A 9,003-nucleotide genomic window follows, 5' to 3' on the forward strand; every position below is an offset into this window, starting at 1 on the left:
TCTGCATCTTTCGTACGAACAAAGTTTTTTCGTATCTTTTACGGTTTTCATGTTATAGAGCAATATGTGTAGATGTTAACTTGTCAAAATGCAAAGTGCGGCTAGGTTGGAGCAATACTCCTCACGATTCGATATTTCTGTAAAGAAACATATAAAGTATTATACATCGTTAGAAAGGTCTCAAAATTCTTAGTTTTTTTCCCATATATCGCAACTTCGAATTCCAAACGGTGTGGCCTACAGGCGAGTTGCCGTCGTAAAATTTCAGGAAAATCGGAAAATCTCGAGAAAATTATATGAACACACTTAACCATTCATATACCATTTTATTCATAATTTTATTCTGCATCTTTCGTACGAACAAAGTTTTTTCGTATCTTTTACGTTTTCATGTTATAGAGCAATATGTGTAGATGTTAACTTGTCAAAATGCAAAGTGCGGCTAGGTTGGAGCAATACTCCTCACGATTCGATATTTCTGTAAAGAAAACATATAAAGTATTATACATCGTTAGAAAGGTCTCAAAATTCTTAGTTTTTTTCCCATATATCGCAACTTCGAATTCCAAACGGTGTGGCCTACAGGCGAGTTGCCGTCGTAAAATTTCAGGAAAATCGGAAAATCTCGAGAAAATTATATGAACACACTTAACCATTCATATACCATTTTATTCATAATTTTATTCTGCATCTTTCGTACGAACAAAGTTTTTTCGTATCTTTTACGGTTTTCATGTTATAGAGCAATATGTGTAGATGTTAACTTGTCAAAATGCAAAGTGCGGCTAGGTTGGAGCAATACTCCTCACGATTCGATATTTCTGTAAAGAAAACATATAAAGTATTATACATCGTTAGAAAGGTCTCAAAATTCTTAGTTTTTTTCCCATATATCGCAACTTCGAATTCCAAACGGTGTGGCCTACAGGCGAGTTGCCGTCGTAAATTTCAGGAAAATCGGAAAATCTCGAGAAAATTATATGAACACACTTAACCATTCATATACCATTTTATTCATAATTTTATTCTGCATCTTTCGTACGAACAAAGTTTTTTCGTATCTTTTACGGTTTTCATGTTATAGAGCAATATGTGTAGATGTTAACTTGTCAAAATGCAAAGTGCGGCTAGGTTGGAGCAATACTCCTCACGATTCGATATTTCTGTAAAGAAAACATATAAAGTATTATACATCGTTAGAAAGGTCTCAAAATTCTTAGTTTTTTTTCCCATATATCGCAACTTCGAATTCCAAACGGTGTGGCCTACAGGCGAGTTGCCGTCGTAAAATTTCAGGAAAATCGGAAAATCTCGAGAAAATTATATGAACACACTTAACCATTCATATACCATTTTATTCATAATTTTATTCTGCATCTTTCGTACGAACAAAGTTTTTTCGTATCTTTTACGGTTTTCATGTTATAGAGCAATATGTGTAGATGTTAACTTGTCAAAATGCAAAGTGCGGCTAGGTTGGAGCAATACTCCTCACGATTCGATATTTCTGTAAAGAAAACATATAAAGTATTATACATCGTTAGAAAGGTCTCAAAATTCTTAGTTTTTTTCCCATATATCGCAACTTCGAATTCCGAACGGTGTGGCCTACAGGCGAGTTGCCGTCGTAAAATTTCAGGAAATCGGAAAATCTCGAGAAAATTATATGAACACACTTAACCATTCATATACCATTTTATTCATAATTTTATTCTGCATCTTTCGTACGAACAAAGTTTTTTCGTATCTTTTACGGTTTAAGAGAAAATCGAGGAAAACTGGTTTGAACATTTATTGTAAAATTAGAAAATTTAAACAAATAATTATAAAAAATAATATAACTATATATAAATTCGTTTTATATTCATTGAGATCTATAAAAATCAATAAATACATAATTTTATACAAAAGTTTAAAAAAACCCAAAAAACACCTAAAAACTCAATAATTAACTATAATTCATATTGTCCATATATATAAAACTGTTTGAACATCTAACAAAATTTTCGACAAAAATTTTTCTATCATAAGGGTTCGCAGTTCGAAATTTTCCCAGACTTTTGTCTTGACGATTCACACCGTAAGCGCGAGCAGGCCCTCGCCGCAGGTCAAATGCACGTCGCTTGGGACTCAGTCTAATACTTACGCTGTGGCCGCGCGCCTTATATAGGGGGATAGGTCGTGTCGAGTGCGATGCGAGCAAGCTTAGGCTAAAGTACGCTGTGTTGTTCAGGCAGGTTCGAATATTATTCCCCGGTGTATTTTATACATTATATTCGATACTTTTAGTCTATCAACTATATAGCGGCGTTACTTTAAATAATGTCGTAGACCGTGTCTGGAATTATATACGCCGTATATGTTCGGATGTCGGTTTACGGCCGGGTTCTGGACCTTATTTATAAGTGTTCAACCATACTGTACAGCATATCCGCGGGCATGTGTCGTTGACGCAAAGACTCTTATGCGGAAAATCAAATATACAAATGCTATCAACTCAATACTCTCCGAGCGAGAATAAAAGTGAGTTATAACGATGAATTCTTATGAATTCGCCCCGACGTTTTCAATCTAACGAAGGGTAAAGAGACTGTTTGAAATTAACTGGGTCTGCGGACCGCAAATTTCATGTACGGACCGCCGTTTCGACGGTTGTTAAAGGTCTAGCCTCTGTGTTAAGCGCAGAATATATAAAATATCTAGTCGCGATGTAAACTGTTCGTTATGTTCAGGGAATATCGTACGGCTCAGATATATATATATGTAAGAAAATTCGTTGTTTAGAAATATTCATCGAACTTTTCTATACAAAGTGTGGTCTCTCGGGTGACGCCGAGGGACATTTACGCACTATGCTATTATATATATATAGCACCCTGGTTGATCCTGCCAGTAGTATATGCTTGTCTCAAAGATTAAGCCATGCATGTCTCAGTGCAAGCCACATTAAGGTGAAACCGCGAATGGCTCATTACATCAGTTATGGTTCCTTAGATCGTACCCACATTACTTGGATAACTGTGGTAATTCTAGAGCTAATACATGCAAATAGAGTTCCGACCAGAGATGGAAGGAATGCTTTTATTAGATCAAAACCAATCGGTGGCGGGCTTGCCTTGCTCACCGTTTGACTTGGTGACTCTGAATAACTTTGTGCTGATCGCACGGTCTAGTACCGGCGACGCATCTTTCAAATGTCTGCCTTATCAACTGTCGATGGTAGTTTCTGCGACTACCATGGTTGTTACGGGTAACGGGGAATCAGGGTTCGATTCCGGAGAGGGAGCCTGAGAAACGGCTACCACATCCAAGGAAGGCAGCAGGCGCGCAAATTACCCACTCCCGGCACGGGGAGGTAGTGACGAAAAATAACGATACGGGACTCATCCGAGGCCCCGTAATCGGAATGAGTACACTTTAAATCCTTTAACGAGGATCTATTAGAGGGCCAGTCTGGTGCCAGCAGCCGCGGTAATTCCAGCTCTAATAGCGTATATTAAAGTTGTTGCGGTTAAAAAGCTCGTAGTTGAATCTGTGTCCCACACTGTCGGTTCACCGCTCGCGGTGTTCAACTGGCATGTCTGTGGGACGTCCTACCGGTGGGCTTAGCCCGTCAAAAGGCGGCCCAACTCAAAATCCTACCACGGTGCTCTTCACCGAGTGTCGAGGTGGGCCGGTACGTTTACTTTGAACAAATTAGAGTGCTTAAAGCAGGCTCATTCGCCTGAATATTGTGTGCATGGAATAATGGAATAGGACCTCGGTTCTATTTTGTTGGTTTTCGGAATTCCGAGGTAATGATTAATAGGGACAACTGGGGGCATTCGTATTGCGACGTTAGAGGTGAAATTCTTGGATCGTCGCAAGACGGACAGAAGCGAAAGCATTTGCCAAATGTGTTTTCATCAATCAAGAACGAAAGTTAGAGGTTCGAAGGCGATCAGATACCGCCCTAGTTCTAACCATAAACGATGCCAGCTAGCGATCCGCCGAAGTTCCTCCGATGACTCGGCGGGCAGCTTCCGGGAAACCAAAGCTTTTGGGTTCCGGGGGAAGTATGGTTGCAAAGCTGAAACTTAAAGGAATTGACGGAAGGGCACTACAAGGAGTGGAGCCTGCGGCTTAATTTGACTCAACACGGGAAACCTCACCAGGTCCGGACACCGGAAGGATTGACAGATTGAGAGCTCTTTCTTGATTCGGTGGGTGGTGGTGCATGGCCGTTCTTAGTTGGTGGAGCGATTTGTCTGGTTAATTCTGATAACGAACGAGACTCTAGCCTGCTAAATAGGCGTACTTTCCGGTATCGCAAAGACCCTCCGCTTCGGCTTCGGTCGTTGTTGGTTGTGGTTCTTACTACCGGCGTACAAATATATCTTCTTAGAGGGACAGGTGGCATTTAGTCGCACGAAATTGAGCAATAACAGGTCTGTGATGCCCTTAGATGTTCTGGGCCGCACGCGCGCTACACTGAAGAGATCAGCAGGTTTTCCTTGGCCGAAAGGTCCGGGTAATCCGTTGAAGCCTCTTCGTGCTAGGGATTGGGGCTTGCAATTCTTCCCCATGAACGAGGAATTCCTAGTAAGCGCGAGTCATAAGCTTGCGTTGATTACGTCCCTGCCCTTTGTACACACCGCCCGTCGCTACTACCGATTGAATTATTTAGTGAGGTCTTCGGACCGGTGCGCGGCAGCGTTTCGACATTGCCGATGTTGCTGGGAAGATGACCAAACTTGATTATTTAGAGGAAGTAAAAGTCGTAACAAGGTTTCCGTAGGTGAACCTGCGGAAGGATCATTAACGTACATTTACTATTTAGTGAATGAAACGTGTGCGATATGTCGTATAACCTACGACGTATAAAATCTTAAAGCGTCTCGCAACGATGGATCATTCGTTTCATTAACGTTTGACCGGAGCTAGTCGCAAAATATTGCGCAGTGTGCAAAAGCAGCGTGACGCGGTTTACAACCGCTTAGCGCTCTTATGCATTGTGTGAGAGCACTGCCATGTATATCTGCTCGGTATCGCCAGATGCCTGAGCGAATGACGAAGTTCGTTGTGAAAACGGCGTTCTTTTTGAATATTATACTTTAAACGCATAGCTCAATCAATTCTTTGGGCGCTAGATGAAAGTCTAGTGTTTCAAAGTCGATTGTAGTAAACGCTTGCGTTAGTATTCTATATACTCTGCACATTTTATTCAAATTGTGCGAATTTGAACATTCGCTTCATTGCGTTGTTTTAAGAAAATGAAAGATCAGCGAAAGCAGATTTTTCAATCTCACACACAATGAAATATTCATATTTCAATTTTGAAACGAGGTCTCGTATCTCGGACCGAAAAGCGAAAGCTTTACGGTGTACTAATTGTAACCATAATAAACATACTAGTTTCAGAATCGCCCGAGTTATCTTAAACGATTTCGAGGGAATCACGATTGAAACATGTATAAATATATATAAAATCACCCTGAACGGTGGATCACTTGGCTCGTGGGTCGATGAAGAACGCAGCTAATTGCGCGTCGACATGTGAACTGCAGGATACATGAACATTGACATTTCGAACGCACATTGCGGTCCTCGGATACTGTTCCCGGACCACCTCTGGCTGAGGGTCGTATAACATTACCAGACTGCCGCTTGCTTTAAACGGCTTGCCGGCGAATGATGGAGTTTCGCGTAAATGCGTGCTCTTAAATAATTCACTCAACGTGTGAGCCAGTCCATTTTGCAACATCGGACATTACCGTTCGTTGACGTTCTGTGGGATTACGGCGGGTTGTGTGTCCTAGAGATTTTATATTCTTGCGACCCTCCCGATAACCGGAAACCCGAACTCTTCGAAATGCGGTTTCGTTCCGGCAAATTTGGACGATTCAAAGGTTCCTCGTCGATTTTGTGTGCGCTTGCTTACTAACGTTTGCGAGCACATCATAATCATAATACGACCTCAGAGCAGATGAGATTACCCGCTGAATTAAGCATATTACTAAGCGGTGGAAAAGAAACTAACTAGGATTCCCTTAGTAGCGGCGAGCGAACAGGGAAGAGCCCAGCACTAAATCCCGCGGCCGGAGACGGACGCTGGGAAATGTAGTGTTAGGGAGGATCCGATTATCTCGGTGCGTTGCGGCGAGTTCAAGTCCATCTTGAATGGGGCCATTTACCCATAGAGGGTGCCAGGCCCGTAGCGACCGTTGCGCGTATCGAGAGGATCTCTCCTCAGAGTCGAGTTGCTTGAGAGTGCAGCTCTAAGTGGGTGGTAAACTCCATCTAAGGCTAAATATGACCACGAGACCGATAGCGAACAAGTACCGTGAGGGAAAGTTGAAAAGAACTTTGAAGAGAGAGTTCAAGAGTACGTGAAACCGTTCAGGGGTAAACCTGAGAAACCCGAAAGATCGAAAGGAGAGATTCAATGTTATCGTTGTCTTCCATTTATTGGCGTGCGATTGACCGGGATTCGTCCTGCGATACGCCGTCGGTTTATGCGTTAGGTGGCGATGGCATGCACTTCTCTCTCAGTAGGACGTCGCGACCCGTTTGGTGTCGATCTACGACCGCGGCGGTAGCCTGTCACGAATTTATTCGCGTCAGACCCCGCGTGCTCCGGTCGACTGCCAGACGGTATAAACGATATGGTATAGGGTCGCTTTTAAGCGTTCGGCCGGTTGCAAGCACGGACGGTTATTGGCCGTCGGACCTGGTCCGGCATCGATGCCGCCTCGAGCTGTTAGCTGCCGTGTCCTCGGACGGACTCTATTACCGGTCAGCGATGCTATTGCTTTGGGTACTTTCAGGACCCGTCTTGAAACACGGACCAAGGAGTCTAGCATGTGCGCGAGTCATTGGAAATACAAAACCTAAAGGCGCAATGAAAGTAAAGGTTCGCTTAAGTGAACTGAGGGATGACGGACCGCATCTACGGATGCGTGCTCGCAATCCCGGGGCGTCTCACTCTCATTGCGAGAAGAGGCGCACCCAGAGCGTACACGCTGGGACCCGAAAGATGGTGAACTATGCCTGGTCAGGTCGAAGTCAGGGGAAACCCTGATGGAGGACCGTAGCGATTCTGACGTGCAAATCGATCGTCGGAACTGGGTATAGGGGCGAAAGACTAATCGAACCATCTAGTAGCTGGTTCCCTCCGAAGTTTCCCTCAGGATAGCTGGCATTCGATGAGCGAGTCTCATCCGGTAAAGCGAATGATTAGAGGCCTTGGGGCCGAAACGACCTCAACCTATTCTCAAACTTAAATGGGTGAGATCTCTGGCTTGCTTGAATAGTGAAGCCAGAGATTTGGATCAGAGTGCCTAGTGGGCCACTTTTGGTAAGCAAACTGGCGCTGTGGGATGAACCAAACGCCGAGTTAAGGCGCCTAAACGACGCTAATGGGATACCATGAAAGGCGTTGGTTGCTTAAGACAGCAGGACGGTGGCCATGGAAGTTGGAATCCGCTAAGGAGTGTGTAACAACTCACCTGCCGAAGCAACTAGCCCTGAAAATGGATGGCGCTGAAGCGTCGTGCCTATACTCGGCCGCCAGGGCATGAGGAGCGTTCATTACAGTTCGTTTTGAAGCCCTGGTGAGTAGGAGGGTCGCGGTGGTGTGCGCAGAAGGGTTTGGGCGTGAGCCTGCCTGGAGCCGCCATCGGTGCAGATCTTGGTGGTAGTAGCAAATACTCCAGCGCCCTGGAGGACTGACGTGGAGCGTGTGACGCTGGAGAAAGCGACGTGATGAAGGTTGTGTGTACGCCATAGCACCCCAGAGAAATCCTATCCTTGATGTTGGTGTATTTTATTTTGAATAAAATCTCACACCCATCGGGCGAAAGGGAATCCGGTTCCTATTCCGGAACCCGGCAGCGGAACCGTTTACAAGTCGGCCCTCGCAAGAGAGTTCGTCGGGGTAACCCAAAATGACCTGGAGACGCCGTCGGGAGATACGGGGAGAGTTTTCTTTTCTGTATGAGCGTTCGAGTTCCCTGGAATCCTCTAGCAGGGAGATAGGGTTTGGAACGCGAAGAGCACCGCAGTTGCGGCGGTGTCCGTATCTTCCCCTCGGACCTTGAAAATCCAGGAGAGGGCCACGGTAGGTGTCGCGCCGGTTCGTACCCATATCCGCAGCAGGTCTCCAAGGTGAAGAGCCTCTAGTCGATAGATTAATGTAGGTAAGGGAAGTCGGCAAATTGGATCCGTAACTTCGGGATAAGGATTGGCTCTGAGGATCGGGGCGTGTCGGCTTGATCGGGAAGCGGGTGTCGGCTGACGTGCCGGGCCTGGGCGAGGTGAAACGGTCCTTGTGACTTGGATCCGAGCTCGGTCCCGTGCCTGGCCCCCCGCGGATCTTTCTTGCTGCGAGGCTTCTGTGCCGGCTTCGGTCGGTCGGTCGTCCTCTTCGGCCGCCATTCAACGGTCAGCTCAGAACTGGCACGGACTAGGGGAATCCGACTGTCTAATTAAAACAAAGCATTGCGATGGCCCTAGCGTGTTGACGCAATGTGATTTCTGCCCAGTGCTCTGAATGTCAACGTGAAGAAATTCAAGCAAGCAAGCGCGGTAAACGGCGGGAGTAACTATGACTCTCTTAAGGTAGCCAAATGCCTCGTCATCTATTAGTGACGCGCATGAATGGATTAACGAGATTCCCACTGTCCCTATCTACTTTCTAGCGAAACCACTGCCAAGGGAACGGGCTTGGAAAAATTAGCGGGGAAAGAAGACCCTGTTGAGCTTGACTCTATCTGGCATGTAAGGAGACATGAGAGGTGTAGCATAAGTGGGATATAGCATATCGTCGGTGAAATACCACTACTTTCATCGTTTTCTTTATTACTCGATTGGGCGGAAAGCGTGCGTCGAGAACTTTCGTTCCGACTGTCACGGTTTTCTAGAGCCAAGCGTGTAAAGTGGTGTGGGTTCGCGCCGATCGCCAACTATACTCTAGCGTGATCCGATTCGAGGAATTGCTAGGCCGGGAGTTTGACTGGGGCGGTA

General features: G+C 45.2%; 2 non-coding genes and 1 pseudogene across 2 annotated transcripts; all 3 read left to right on the forward strand.

The window, feature by feature from the left end:
- Positions 1 to 2,873: 2,873 nt before the first annotated feature.
- On the forward strand, positions 2,874 to 4,800 carry LOC113382428. Its single transcript, XR_003367659.1, has one exon. It is a non-coding gene; the product is annotated as a small subunit ribosomal RNA (ribosomal RNA).
- A 669-nt stretch (positions 4,801 to 5,469) lies between these two features.
- Positions 5,470 to 5,624, forward strand: LOC113382434. Its single transcript, XR_003367664.1, has one exon. It is a non-coding gene; the product is annotated as a 5.8S ribosomal RNA (ribosomal RNA).
- Positions 5,625 to 5,951: 327 nt separating this feature from the next.
- On the forward strand, positions 5,952 to 9,003 carry LOC113382430 (annotated as a pseudogene; the record flags this gene model as incomplete).

Source organism: Ctenocephalides felis, unplaced genomic scaffold, assembly GCF_003426905.1.
Source record: "Ctenocephalides felis isolate EL2017-DRISC unplaced genomic scaffold, ASM342690v1 CF-g0.4_SCAFFOLD_03430, whole genome shotgun sequence".
Classification (NCBI taxonomy): Eukaryota; Metazoa; Arthropoda; class Insecta; order Siphonaptera; family Pulicidae; genus Ctenocephalides; species Ctenocephalides felis.